The following is a 15504-nucleotide window of genomic DNA, read 5'->3' as shown; positions in this document are numbered from 1 at the left end:
TATCAGTGCTTTCAAGCTTCCAGTTCCTAAAGACAAATATACAGTTCATACTTGACCCCTTTAACCTAGAACCAAACTGAAATAACTTGAAGATTAAGAGTTGGTGTTAAAATATCTCATTTTGAATGAATGCCTGCAAATTACATCTGCAGACTCCTGTTCTTACAAGCCAAGCTGATGAAAACTCAAATAGTGTTGGGTAATGAATGTGCAGTTTTGCTTCCTGCCAGCTTACCGTAGCATAAGGGTATAGTTTCCATACCACATGCTCCACAAACAATCTAAATGGTTTGAACAACACAAGTTCATTTAGTGGAGAACAGCAAGGCCCATGTCTGACCTAACCATGATTGCCTTTCCCAAAGGAAAGTAAACAACAAAGCAAACAAAAAAATCCTCCAGAAACCAACAAGAAACCAGTCATCCTAGGATACATAGTTCAGTTAGAAAAGCTGGTGATAGACACCAGTAATCTCTCCTTCCCTTGCTGGGAAGAATCACTGAAAAAAATGGACCAGACTGTATTCAAACAGCTCTTGTTCTGCTACTGACATCTGAAGCCCCTTGTGTGGATTGAGAACAAAACAAAGTGGTCTTTAAGAATAACTCCCGGGAGCTGGTGATGGGACAGATGAAGGAGTCGAAACTTGTTGGCAGTTGAAACTTTTTCTTATACGTCTTCACCTGATTTTTCTTGTGCAAAGTTACAAAGAGGTGAGCACACTGCAGAACTACACTCATAATGATTGTCCTCTGAATGTGTGGGAGGTACGGTGGTTTCTTTCTTAGTATTTTTGTTCCTCTGCATCTTTTCACCACAAAAGCTTACCATCAACTGACATATGTTTCAGTATCATGGGCTGAAACCTCAGTAGTAAATGTACATTCATATATGCCATGCACAGCTGTTCTTGTCAAACTGGAGAGCTAGGGCCGTGGCCTCGCCTTAGATTAGCAAACTCTTGTGTTTTGTTTTCCCAAGGACCCGGAGATGTAGAAACTTTATGACAGTGCACTGTATTCTGTCTTGGCTAAATTCCACTTAAGAAACTGATTGTCTGCTCATCAAAATTCCTCTACGGTGAGTAACATTTCCTAAGCCTTTGTTAATGAAAGCACATGACATTTCTGGGAGAAATGAGCATACTCTTTCAAAACTTACAATCTCTGGATATTTCTGTAAAGAGGAGGAACATAAAAGAAACCCTATATGCCAGCTGACAGCTGCGTTTTTGATGGCACCCTTGGAAGATATTTAGGCTCTCATTGATGGTTCAGTGTGAGAATTACAAACAGAAAACAAGAAGCCACTGAATGGCAGTTATTATTATTAAGGAATATGCTTTGGTTTTGTCAAAACTTTGTTGAATTACCATGTGTAAAGAAAGAACATCTAAATGCTGGGCTATAGTGCTATTTCATGTTGTCACTCTTTCTCCAGCCAAAGCTGAGGAAGTATCTTTGCACTTTGAAAGTACTTTAGCAAAGACAGTGCATTCAGCTTCATAATCCAAGAATCTTCCATTTGGGCTTCTTTCAAACCCCAGAAATATTATTCTGGAAGTCACGTATCTCAGCTCAGACAACTGAATCTTGAAAAATTCCAGGCCTCTAAGCACAGGTTTGGAACTACACTTTGCCATTGCTGAAAAAACAGCTCTGCTTTCTTCTTAGATGATAATTTTTATCTCATTGCACAAACTGTTCCACCTAGAAGACAGCTGGCCCTTTGAATTACACTAATGGGACAGTTTATTTATTTTGCTTTCTTCTGAATGCAGAACCTGGAGCTTAGTTGTGAGGACTCAACTTCTCAGTCTCTGCGTGGCCCAGGTAGAGATACTGCCCATCTTTTGTGTGCCATCCACCCTGCAGTACAGTTCAGAGGATGAAACATAGCGCTAAACTTTTGTGTTACTCAAACATTAAATCCATCACTAAGAAGGTTGTGAACACCCTGGTAAAGCCCACTGTATAATGTGACACAGAGGACATTGTTCACTAGGGCAAAATCCTCTCATAGTAGAGGTCACACAGGGCTGAAACTGCAGAACATAAAGGGGGAGTTTGTTACTATTGAACGCAAGCAAAAAACACTAATTTACTTGATTGCATCCTGCATCTCTAGCAAAGGAATCTGCTGTATCCGAGTATGGTTGAAATGGCATCAGTTTTTTTAGTAACGCGCTGGCATATTGTTCTCTGTCACCCACACAAGTCTAGTGATTCTCAATAATCATGCTTCCCAAGCAGTAGGTGAGTCACTACTAATGTGTTTTCAGCAAAGCAGACCTCTGTTTGGTTCCCATGGTGATGAGAAGTGACAATTATTACAGACTGCTACTACAGTTCCTCTAGTGCGTGTACCCATTAAAGAAGCTCTTATCTGGTTATAGTTCCTCGGAGTTTTGCAGTACATTGTCATCACTTCCTATTGACAGCAATTTGAACACTTGAACTGAATTGGCTTTGTGGAGAACTTGGCTGGAGGAGAGTGATTTGTGGATATTTTTGTTTTGCAATGGATTTATAAACAGACCAAGAAAATAGCTGTTCTGTAAACTTTCCACAAAGCAAAGGTGTGCCAGTATTGCAGGAAACCTTTTGAGACTGGGCTAAATGCTTCAACCCATTTTAACATTAAACTTTCACAGAACTTAAAGTGATCATAATGGGAGCAATTTTGTTTTACACAATCTAGCAATTCTTGCTGTAATGTTAAGAGTTGTCAAACATAGGAGTATTCACCAGACAGCAGAAACCTGCTTGTGAGTGCTTAGAATGGCTGCCATCCATTCTGTAGGAATCAAATAGCTGTAGGTGAAGATAGGACACTGCTGGTGAAACAGATCTTTCCAAGAAGCATAGTGAAGTTTCTTAAACCGAGACTCATGAACTTAAGCCTGCTGAGAAAAGAATAAGAAAGATACCATGGGACGGAACCTGGATGAAATGGACTTAGAGTGCCAGAAAGGAGGAAATATGTGGAAGAAAGAGGATTATATTATCATTATGCTGTAAAGACAGATTCAGAAGGTCAGGAACTGAAAATTATGTAAAATAAAGGAAGTAGTTTAATTAAGCATCTGCTCTATTCTCTTTGATTTTCATCTGTTGAACATAGAGCAAGAAGTAGACAACTGCCAAATCATTTTAAGACTGAAGAGAAATGGAGATTGGCCTACACTTAGAAGTCTGAGATGGCAATCTGTTGGGAAATAATTTCTCTCCCTTTCTTTTTCTTTCTTTTTTTAAAGCTGTGTATTGAGCCCTTATATGTCTTCTTGGATATTGCCAGGATATATAAATATTCTACTTTCTCTTTCAAATGGTGTTCCTTTTGTTTACATCTCTCCTTGCAGATTTAAACCACTAATCTCTTTGGAAGCTTGCATCACTTTTGAAAAACAATTTTAGTAAACTTAAAGAGAAATTACACAAGATGGAAAAATCATTAACAGGCATAGTACAGGGTAAGATTATAGAACATACAGAAAAGAATAAAGAGTTTAATCTGAAAAGCAAAGCAGAGGTAGAAGCAAAGCCTTGGTTTAGTTATGACATATATTTTAAGTTGCTTGTATAACCAATGGATCACTGTGCATCTAGTTTAGATCACAGCACTCTTATCAGTGTTCAGAGAATTAGCAGCCCACTTAGAGAGCTCTGTTTCTGGTCTTTGATTCCAATGTTAAAGAAAAAGGCAGTGATGTGTGAAGGAGAGGTAATGTGGAGAACTAAATTCCACACTTAGCTATCATTGCCCATGTTTTATGTTTGCCAAATCTCGGTGTTGTCTGCAGGATAGCTTCAGCTCTATAAAAGCTGAGCTCACTGAGTTCTTACTGTGAGGCCGTTATTCAGAGAGACATGTTAATTGGAGAGGGTCACTTTCAGTAACTGTTTTGTGGGGGAGACTGGACTGTAGGAAAATGTAAGACTGTTTATTAGAGTTGAAGAGGTATTCAGACTTTGGAGAGAGTCCATGTTGCGTCACCACCAAACTCTACTTGACAGAACACAAACATAGTGCCACGTTTCTAAATAAGTAAAATCAAGAAGATAATGCACACCTTTCATTTTGAATCTAATGTATTTGTGGTATTGTATTGGTTACACTGACTGTAACTTTGAATATTTTCCCCCAGCTAGGCTTGTGTTCCCCAAATGATATTACTGTAAGGAAAAAACTTGGACAGATTTCCATTACCTGGTTTTCCATAGGAGCCTTGCATGCTTTTGGGAAATCAGCCAAAAGATCTTCCATAAAATTAGAAGATTTAATTAGATCTTAATGTTTAAATGGTAACAACTTGAGCGAACTCCAAGTATCTGGTTATTATAACAAAGTGCGTCATCTTTGAAGACTTGCAAGAAACCAGTTGCCTACTTCTTTTTCCTGTTCCAAACTGTGGGTTAGCTTAAGAAATAAATGATTAAATTATTTTACTTTTCTATCAAAGGAACTGCTTTGGATCATCAGATAAAAGCAAACCATTTTTGGCAGGAAATTAATTTGTAGTAAGGAAACTGTGCCAGCCAGAGGAGATGGAGTTTCTATAAATTCAAAATTCCATTTAATAGAATTAATAATAGTTGGAGAACTTATCAGCACTGTTGAAGCCTTTGTTCAAAAAAATCACTGCTTGCATAATAATTGCTCCCTGAGAAACCCAAGATTTACAGTGAAAAGAATCCTGAAAAACTCTAATTGGAAAATGATTTTTGACTTATCTTTTGATAGTAATTTACACAGAGCAGCATTATAGTTTTTTTAATTTGAATTTCACGAGGAAGCCAATTTGTTATCTGAACCAGTAAGGTGAACAAGGAGCCTCTCTCACACAATTGCAGGCAATTCTCACTCAGAGGTATAGGAAAAGTGGTAAACACTATGGAGTAACTGTGATAGAGACATACATATTTTCACACTTAAAACGAATCCCACTCTTTTATGAATTAGACTAGATTTGAGTAGTTTAATCATGTGATGCCTTTCAGGTATTACAATTATTGAAACATAGTTTTATTCCTTCTGGTACTTTCTTTCTTTTTTTGTTTTTGTTTTTATTTTTGTTTTTGTTTTCACGTTGGCTGAAATAATCCATGGCAAAAATATTTATTCTTTATTTATTATAAGAGTCGATAATTTGTAGTAATTTTCCAAGACACTGTTTCCCATTTTCATCTTGAACATAAAGCCCTGCCACAGACCTGGTTTGTGCTAAAGGTCTGTCTTTACACCTCTACTCTGGTGAGCATTGTAAGTAGGTACCACTGGAGAACATTTTATCCCAAATACTTTGCTACTCAGCTGTTTTCTTTTCAACTTTATCCAAAACATGGATAATGTTTGGTTGTTCCGTAGGTTGTTTCTGTACATGTGACTCCATCATCAAGGGATTTGGACTGGCCTGGTTTTGGGAGTCTTCCTTTAATCATTACAGGGTTTTGAAACCTCATCTGACCCCCATCATGGTACCTCCTTCAGATGTGTCTTTGGATACACAGTTTTGTGCTACAAAGTTAGAGTGCACAAAATGCTGTGAAAGTATTTCCATCATATTCCAGTTGGAGCAGTGCTGTGCAAAACGAGAGTAAATATTACAAGGAAATTAAATGAGAAGATGACTTTGCAACATTGTACAGTCTCTTTGGGGAGGTTTCAAATGATGACAAAAAGTGCAAGTTAATAAGGAATCAGGTCCTGTGATTAAGTATTGTAAATGTCTTCGTTAGAAATACAGAGGTCTCCATTGTACTGTCATTGCAGTTGCCACCAAGTAGTTGCAGTCTTGTAATAATTTCACCTGCAGACCTCTGTAGCTTGTAAGGGAAATTACTTCTAGTTGACAGTGGCTGATCCTTTGACTCGCATGACGTGTTTTCCTAGATCACGGGCTGTGACTGATGTGCACAAAGTATAGCTCATCACAATTCAAAAACTCATGCTTTTCATCATGTTGCATTTGTCACATGGCTATACAGCACATCTTTGTGGTGCCTACCAGTATAAACAACCAAGGTGGTTTGAAATAACCAGTTGGTAGACTGGTGAGGCAGAAGGACATCTCCATGACATACTGCTTCTGGTTATCCTACTGTCTTTTTTGCACTCTGGATGAAGAATGATGGCTTTACTCCCACTGAAGGGTCAACTGTGCAGTGTATTACTTGTGAGCCTCCCCTGGCTGGTTGTACCTCACCCAGTGACAGAAGACCGGCGCAAAGAGCCCTGTGCTGGAGGGGCTTGTTAAACTGTGCTGGGATTTGTTTTTCTGCTTCCCTCACTCCCTTAGCAGCAAAATCCAAGTGACTGCACTGAGTTTCCTTTTATGTGCCTCCTGAGAAAGCCTTATGTTCAGAGCTGTGCTGGTGACAATCAAATTAATCACCGTCCCGTCAGCAGCTGTGCTTCAAGCTCTCCTGGCAGTGGCACAGGAGGCAAGCTGCAGCTCAGGATGTCAATAAATCCTTGTCCAAAGTAGGTCAGCAAATTTTGCCTGGCCTCAAGAAACAGCTTTGTTCAAAGACAGCATGTTTCTTGGTGCTGCTGAGGAACATTTTCTGCAAATGTCTTCCATGGAAAAAACCCTGCAGGCCTCGATGGAAGTGCTGATTCCCTGGAGTCTGAGCCCTCTGGGAGAAAAAAGTATTCTGAAGAGAGAGAATACCAAAGGCTTGTTTAAAAGTCCTAAAAATGCATGAGGAATCCTTTCTAAGGAGTCTTGCTATTCAATTCTTGCTTTCAGTTTTACAGTATCCATATACACAGTCTTACCAGCTGAAAGCTTACCTGTTCCAAAATACTTATTTCAAATTTTGATAAGAGTCTGTGCATCTTATTCTGATTTCTGGGAAATTACTGTAATTAGTTGTTCACTCCCACAACTTGTGTTTTTTTATTTTTAACTTTAGGGTTTAGTTTCAATATACTGACTCGGATGCTGGTATTGAAATGACAAGTCCTCTCCTTTTGCAAAGTATTTACCAATGACAGCATAGCCAGTGCTGCTTGTCACTGTGCAACTGCTTGTGGCGAAGTTGTGGTTTATGGACATCACTTATAAATCAAATTATTCTAAATAACTTTGCTTTTATGAAGCTTTTAGGTCAAATTTGAAAGATAATAGTCTATAAAAACATTGGCTCTGGGCTACTTCACGTTGTCATCCAAGGCATAAAAATACATTTCTGAGTGCTAGGGTTTTTTTTTTTCTGTAATGAATTCCATGCTGCTGTCCAGTTTCAAGGTGATTCGTTATAGCCCTGTTCCAGTCTTTCTTAAATGCTACTGTGATTAAAAAGGCAACCAGCCATTCCTGGGTGCTCTGTAAAGTCCTAAATACAACATAGTTTAAAATAAATGTTTGCATCTTGGTGTGTTTTTCTGACCTGGAGTGCACACTGTGTATGTCTACACTATGTCTAAAGATCAAAAGATTCATTGTCTTTCTCCCCTCCTCACAACAAATAAAGAAAACATTCAAATCACAACAAATAAAGAAAACATTGAAGAAAATTCAGCTTCCTAATACATCTGCATCATGATAGATGTCAAAAAATATGATGAAATTCTATTTCTCCTTCCCCCCCCCTCACCCCAGGATATATGCTGTAGTAGACTAACCTAAGCAGATATTCATATTTTGCCTGAAAATTTTGCACATCTTTGTTTATTGATTTTATCATTTTTTTACCATTGCTCAGGACCAATTTATTGCCCAGGAGTATGTTTTCTTGAAATGCTTCCACAAGCTAGACAATACAAATGCTATTTTTTTTTTCTTCCAAGGTAAACATTTATCTTTGAACTACTAAAAGTTGCTTCTTGGTCACCCAAAGGTGGTCTTATTACTGAGGGGAATGAGGAAAAATTTCAAGCCTCAAGCTCAAATGATCCTGCTTAGACTTTACTGTAATTTACTGGGAACTCAGAAGTTGCCATTGTGCTGCTGAAGGCATTAAAATACCCTTAAAAAGGGCAAGCAGGCTGATGGCCTTACTGCTTATCAAAAACTAGCATAGGTGCATCAAGGCAGAAGAGACATCTGAAAAGATGCCTGCCTTCAGGTGGCCAGGAACGGCTTGGGAACATGATGCAAAAATGTAGTTTTCCTAAAAAGTCAAATGAGGAGCCTTTAAAAACAGTTAATCACTGATTTATTCTGTCTGTGTCTCTGTCACTGCTATTTTGTTATTGTTCCTTAAAGCCTAGATACTTGTAGAAAAAGAAGTACACAGCTGCTATTTTCCAACAGGTTCTCTGTTTGTCAGTTTGCTTTTGATTCTTACTGTTTATCTGATTTTGGAACTAAAAATAGACATGAGGCACTGGAAATCAGAAACTCCAGTCTTGCCTATGCCACAGGCTCACTAGTGTTGGCTATATCAATTGGCCCAAAACCTTCAAAAAGCTTTCAAATTTGAATGCCCAAGCAGAGGGCCTTTGTTCTGATAACATCTCAGTATTCCTCCAATGAAAGCCAAGAGTCAGTGCTAGCGAGCTTGTTCCCAAGGCTCTTGCAACCCACAGTGAGGCTGGGCTGCCCAATCTGGAACCTGTTCTCTGTTCTCTCTGTGTGTCCTCTGCTGTGCATCAGCTGGAGGACAAGGAGGTGTGCCTTTTGTGCATAGAAAAAGGAAACTGGAAGGAGATTGTGGAGGTGAGCAGAAAAGCAAGCGTCACAGCAATGCTGATGAATTGCTGTCTGTTGAGATGCTATTCTGCACTTCTTGAGTGGAAATTACTCTTTTCTAGATGGAGAAGCAATCAAAAGCTTAATTTCATTACAAATGCTGAGAAATATTACTCATATTAGCAAATCAACTTCGTGTGTTTTTCTTCTTTTTTTCCTTTTTTTTTTCTCTTCTCTTTAAAAGCCTCAGAACGCGTGACTGTTTCCATTAACAGTTTGGAAATAAGATCTTGTTTTAATTTGAGGAAAAACAAATAATTCCTGATACAATTCCCAGCCTAAATGCAACTGCATGGATCTTCTTTTGAGTTTTCCCATCATGTCTGTAGCCAGGCCTGGAGCAGGACTTGCAGCCAACTGTGCAAGCTGACCACAGCTCCACACATCTTGGACAATGCTTTTTCAGCTTGCAGCAGGCTGCTTTGCATTTGTTGGAGTTAATACCAACTGTGTCCACCTTATGGGTTGAACAGCTGCCAGCAGACCTGTATGGAAAGCTCTGGAAATGGCTCACTTGCATGTTTTTTTTTTTTTTGTAGGCTTTGAACAAAATTCTGAGCCCTTCAAAAGGACATGGAGTAAAGTTTTTCATACACACATTTCATACAGATGAGTCTCTTCCGACTCTAAGGGCAACTGTTCAATCTCACTGCTCCCAAAATGTTCAGACAAGGCCATGTCAAGGCTCAGCTTGAGAAAAAAACCCAACATCACAAAAATCCAGACTTACCCTTAATAACGTGTGCAAATGCTACGGCCAAGCTCTGTTTGTAAGGAAAGATTTGGACAAAAGGCTCAGTCCCTTCCCCCTGTGACCAGGAAAAGGATCAATGACAGAGGTAAGTAAGAGATATTTTAGTGTCTCCTGTATATCCAGCCTTGAATCTATTAGCACCAGAGATTTTTCTTCCTGCATTCACGCCCCCTGGCTGACAAATTTGCATGCATCATTGCAGGGGAGCAAGCAGCTCCTGCTGGTGCAGAGACCTGAGCATGGTGATGGGGCAATGTGGCTGGGCCTCTCTGGGGCCTTCACTCACATGCAGCTGCAGCTATGGGTGGGGAAAAGCTATTTCACACAGGTGGCAAAGACAGGAGAAATCTCAGCATGCTCCCGGCTGTGTGTTGGTTATCAGGTCCGTCAGGCTCCAGTGTGGGACTGCAATGTGTTGAACACCAGTTGGACAATAGCAGCCAAGGCCTTGCTATGAAGTCACCATGGGGATCAGCATCAGTGAGGCCGCTTCTTTCTGGAAATATTTCCTTTCCTGAAGTGCTTTGAAGGGGAAGATCTGGTGGCATTCCCCAGAGACCAACAGATCAGCAGGTGGCAGCGAGTGAAGACTGGAGAGACAAAGTTTATCTCCTCTCCAGAGAAGCCTGTTAAATAAGGTATTGTGTGGGGGGAAGAGCCCCACAAGAGGATGCAGAGAGCATATGGAGGGAGAAAGGAAGCAAAGAAACAGCAGAGAGCATAAGGAAGTCTGAAGGTATGTGGCTGAACTTGTGGTTTGTGTGGGAAAATGGGGAAATTAGGGGCATAACCTGGCCCTCTATGTTTGTAAAAGGGGCTGTAGACTTGCATTAGGCCTTTAGGGGCAGATGCCAGGGAAGGGATGTGGGACAGACACTGGAAAAACTGACTGCAGCAGCAGCCACCTCAGGGTATTTGCAAACTCTGCAACTTCTTCCTTTGACATCAACCATTGCCAGGAAATTCCTGGGCACTGTTTCACCAGTGAACACATTTCAGGTGTGCAGAGTTGGAGATTTACAGGCTGACAGCTCAACTGTGATTAAAGTGGCAGACTGGCTTTCTGGAGAGGAAAAAGGAACCAGACATGGGGAAGTGGAAGTTTTGTGCTGCAAAAGCCCTCGCTGCACAGGGACTGGCAGGTTTCTTATGCCATTAAAGCAGATGTGAGGTTAAGTCACGAGTCTTGGAGGTTTGTTGGGAGGGTCTATGCTGAAGAGATTGAAATCTTATCTCCACCTGTACTTGGCCTACAGCATACCTCATCCAGTGGATTGCAGGGAAATGTTCAAAAATCTGTGGGTATCTCCTGAAATGAGCAATTAAGAGAAAGCAGAATACTTTGTAGATGTCTAGAAATCATGACAGGTCTGAGGTGCTTCAAGGGAAACACCCTATTCAGAAACCAGATCTGATTGTGACTGCTTAACTGAGAGTAAGTGATGTGAGCAACTCTGAAGTTAGGCCACTTGGAGAATACTGTAGGTCCTCAGGGCAGTAGACTGTGAAAGGTCTGTGTGCTCCTCCCTTGCCTTGGGATGCTACTTAAGGGCTAAAATGTTGAAAAGTCAATAGGCAGCAAGAGCTGTTGGAAGAGGCAGACCAAGGCTTCCCAGCTGGAGTGGGAACCTTGCAAGGAGGAAGTCAGAGATCTGGTCCTGCTTGTGATGGGAGTTAAGAGGGATTGTAGACTCTGGGAACAAGTAAATGAAACCTTCTGGGCAAGAAAGGAGAGTTTCACCATCCCTTTCCTGTATACGTGTAAGGGAGGCAAACTAGAAGAAGCTTAGAGCTGTATTAGTGGGTGAATATCTCTACATGGTGAAGACGAAGCTGGTGAAGGTTATGGAGCACAAGTCTTATGAAGAGCAACTGAGGGAACTGGGATTATACACTGTGGAGGAGAATCAGGAGAGATCTTAGCACTCTCTACAAGGACTTGAAGGGAGGTGGTGGTGAGGCGGGAGTCAGCTTCTTCTTTCAGGTAGCAGTGATATAACAAGAGGTAGTGGCCTCAAGCTGTGCCAGATAAGGTTCAGTTTGTATATTAGGAAACATTTCTTCTCAGAAAGAGTAGTGGTACACTGGAATAGGCTGCTCAGGGAGGTGGAGTAACTGTCCCTGGAGGTGTTCAAGAAACATGTAGCCGTGGTATTTTAGGGACATGGTTTAGTGGGCAATATTGGTGGTAGGAAGATGATTGACTAGATGGATGATATTAGAGGTCTTTTCCAACCTTAATGATTCTGTGATACTATGACTCCATCTCTCCTGCTGAGCATGCAATGGTTCAAGGTGATTGTGTAATGTCTGTATTCAGTTTCCTTACAAACACATGTACTTTACTTAGAAAGAACTAAAAAGGAGGTTATTCCAGCCTAGGTATGTTACTAAGACCCAACAACAGCGAAGTTGCAAAGGCATCAGCATGCGCACGTGTTGGGTTCCCCACTAGAGGGTAGCGTTGCTCCAGCAGTGGTTGGGTTACTCTCCTGCTACTGGGCCCAGCTCTGCAGTTCTGTGTGATGGGTAAGTTAAGAGAGGAAAAATGACCTCACAGCATCGATTTTCTCATTGCAGCTGAGGAATAGCAACAAAAGAAAAGAGATTATTCTATGGGGGAAAAATCTGTTAAAATGGAAAACTTTACATTTCACCTCCCTTGCACACAAATTAAAAGTGAATTTATTCATGAAGGGCAGATCTTCTTTTACTCAAGGTTCACCATAGCATGAGAAAATTAGAGTTCATTATTTCATATGCTTTCTATCAGAACATTTAAAACTATCTGTCCCACAAGCTGAGCACTGTACTAATCTCTATGCCTAATGTGAGTCACTTGGTCCTGACTATGGGAGATGCAGGTCACCTCAAGTATAATTGAGCCCAGCTGGGGTCGGGGCCACTGATACCAACGTGGACTACTGGCTCTAATTTAGGCCTTGAATGGAGGTAGCCCAACAAAAGAGTGCATCACTTAAAAGGTTGGCTAACAAAAGTAAAAAAAAACAAAACAGAACAAAAATACCCAAACCTTGTGGTTAGTTGTGGATGAGTCTGAACTGAACAGGATTGCAGCCGGCTGCTGATCCCACATGCTGTGAACTGGCAAAGTTACTCCTCCCAAGTGGCCTGTGAAATATGTTCAGTGTACAGTCAATGTTTCCTTTACAGTCCATGTCTCCTTCTCCTCCAGGGGTTGAAATGTCAGGGAGAGATGACGTTTTCCTGCAGAGAGAAAAGCAAGAGCTATGTTGAGTGCAGGATGTGTCCCCTTGAAGCAGCCCCTCTACCTTCTGAGGGTGGTAAGACCAGAAGGCTGTATCTGCCTTACTGCTTCACAGACCATTACTCAGATGTGTGCTGGGGTCCAATTATCCACCATCATCATTAGCAATAATAAAAGAGAATTGAGGGGAACCCTGAAAGCGCTAATGGGCCATAATGACTCTGGCCAGCTTTCTCTGGACCCCCACCTGTGCTGTGAGCCCAGGAACCTATTTCAGCCCAGCCTAGGGTCTGTTGCCTTGTCACTGAGCTGGGCTACTGCTGAGTCTGTCTCCAGCTCCATCAGGGCCATTCTGTGGCCTTGACCTGTCTGCTCTTGGCTCTGGATACCCTGGTATTGGCTTGATCTTTGTTATGCCACCAAGGAAGCCTGTTGCCTGCCTTGCCTCCTCATGTTTGGCCCTATGGAGCTGCAACCCTTGGTAAGTGCCAGCCTGTGCAGGGCTTGCACTGACACTTGGCTTGTCCCCTGTCCTGATGGGATGAGCCCTGTGGGCAGCCCTGTGTGGCCCATTGGCAAGATGCTGGTTTTGTCCAACCTGTGTCCCGTTGATGTCTGGGTGGTGTGTCCCCTATTAACTTATTAGGCCTTCCTTGCTGACATTTCACTGGCTGTTTCAGCTCTGATATCTCTGCACTAATTTTACCTGCTGTAATATGAGCCTTCTGCCAATGGGGAAGGGATAAAAATAAGGTTGTTGTCCTCCTGTTGTGCATGAATAGGAGCGTTATATAAAAATGGGTCCTGTTCCATAGTAGTGCTTTTTCTTTTTGGGCTTTGCAGTCATAGGGCACAATCAAGCGATGGACTGGGCTGTGGTGTTTTGGAAGGGAGTTAGTATTTTCACTGCTCTATCTCAGCTTGTAGTAACGCTTCCTTAGGAAGTGCTCTGGCATGCCAGAGCCAGTGGGCTCCCTTAGCAGGCCAGCAGCAAGTTAGCGGAGGACCAAGAAAAACAAACGTGTTCATGAGCATGGTGTCTTCACAGCAGACTCATTTTTCTCTCCTGGAAGACAAACCATAAATCGTTGTAAAGCACCTTGTGCTTTTTGCCATGAATACCTCTCCGTAATTAACTAACATGCATTGCTGTTTCATTTCTCACGGACAGATACTTACGGCCCATTCTTCATTTGGGCTAGATTTAAAATGAAACAAAAAAATGAAACAAAAGCCATGGTTCTTTGACCTACTCAGCTCTCTGTGGTAGCCAAGGAGTGTTTCTCCTTCAGACACTTCCCATCACCTCTGACATCTAATTTCTTTAAGAGGCTGGGCTATTTCAGGCTGCTTTCAGCATATATATTCAGTGTTATTAGAAAAAATAAATATGCCACCAGGAGAATTCCATACTCTGAAGTAGAAAAAAGAATGAACATAAATGTTTGAGGGGATACTTTTGTATCAGTAAAAAAGAATTCCAGGAAGTGGTTCTTTTAGCATCAGCGCAGATTAAATAAGAAGTATATCATTTGTCTTGGTCTGTTTTAAAGCTATCAAGGGGAATGTGTGACCAGGCTTACCTTTCAGTGCATACCTTTCAGTGCGCAAAAAGCTGTGTCACTGGAAAGCCTTCACAAGCACTTCAGATACATTTCAGAATCCTGCACTGCCAGTCACAGATTTTATTCCAGTTGCTCTTAAGAGTGATTTATGCATACAGAGTGCTACACATCCCAGAGCGCTTTGAGAAATTGCAGTTACTCACATCACTCAATCAGTTGCCATGCTGTGAAGGATTTGGCCTAACGTGCATTTTCAGTGCATCAAGAAACCCAGAAGTGCAACAAAAACAACTCTCCAAGAGGAAAATACTGTGGACTCAATTCTCTTGCTGGGCTGAAAGACAGAGAGAATAACAGATGGCAGCTGTGTTGCCCAGTGATGTGTTGGAGGACGTCTAGATACCTTTGAATGCACACGGCTGTGCAGGATGGATAGCATTAGGCAGTGCTACCCAGCAGATGAGGAAACAAGGCCTTTTTCTGAAGAAGAGTAGATGAAATTTGGTAACCCTTATTAAATGCCAAGACTAACAGTAATTTCTCATTTACTCTAATGTAGACATCACAAGACTTATTTCACATATGCTGTCCTATTGCAATGAAAGGAATGATGTCTGACTACAGCAAGAGGAGATCTGGTCCTGCCTTTGTCACACAAACGGTCAGGTTTGTCTGAAAAGCAGCATAGTTCAGAAGATGCTCAGTACACTTTGAATTTGTTCATCTATGTGGGTTTTTTCATTGTTTTTATTTCTGTTTTTCCCATCTAATAAGCTGAAAAACCTGCTTGGAGCTGTTTGTTTTTTTTTAATGGGCATGAGAAATTACTCTCTCCTATGTAGGTGTCTACTGTCTAATGAAGGAAAAGCTTCTTCTGCTAACTAGAAGACATCATGGAGATGATAGATTAAGGTCTTTCCCTTCTGCTAACCTACAATGTGATCGTCAAAGACTCAGTTCCTCACAGACCTAAAAGCCCTTTTTTTTCCACTCCAGTAAAGAAATGTGACTATGACACACTTTTGTTCCTCAACAGTCTTGAGGGAAATAGCAAAGGCTCTGTGCCTAGTGACTGAGCCCATCCCATGTTCGATAGTCTTTCTTTAAAATCTCACTGAGATAATAGGTCTAGTGTCATGATGGTGTGATAATTCCTTTGCTGACAGGCTCTGCACTGGAGCAGTAGCTCAGTTTAACTACCGGAGCTAGGAATTCCTGCTGAGATTTACTGGTTGTACCCTGGGTTACGTCCCTACA

The sequence above is a fragment of the Meleagris gallopavo genome, chromosome 1, assembly GCF_905368555.1.
Source record: "Meleagris gallopavo chromosome 1, MGAL_WU_HG_1.1, whole genome shotgun sequence".
Classification (NCBI taxonomy): domain Eukaryota; kingdom Metazoa; phylum Chordata; class Aves; order Galliformes; family Phasianidae; genus Meleagris; species Meleagris gallopavo.
This window is presented reverse-complemented; position numbering follows the sequence as displayed.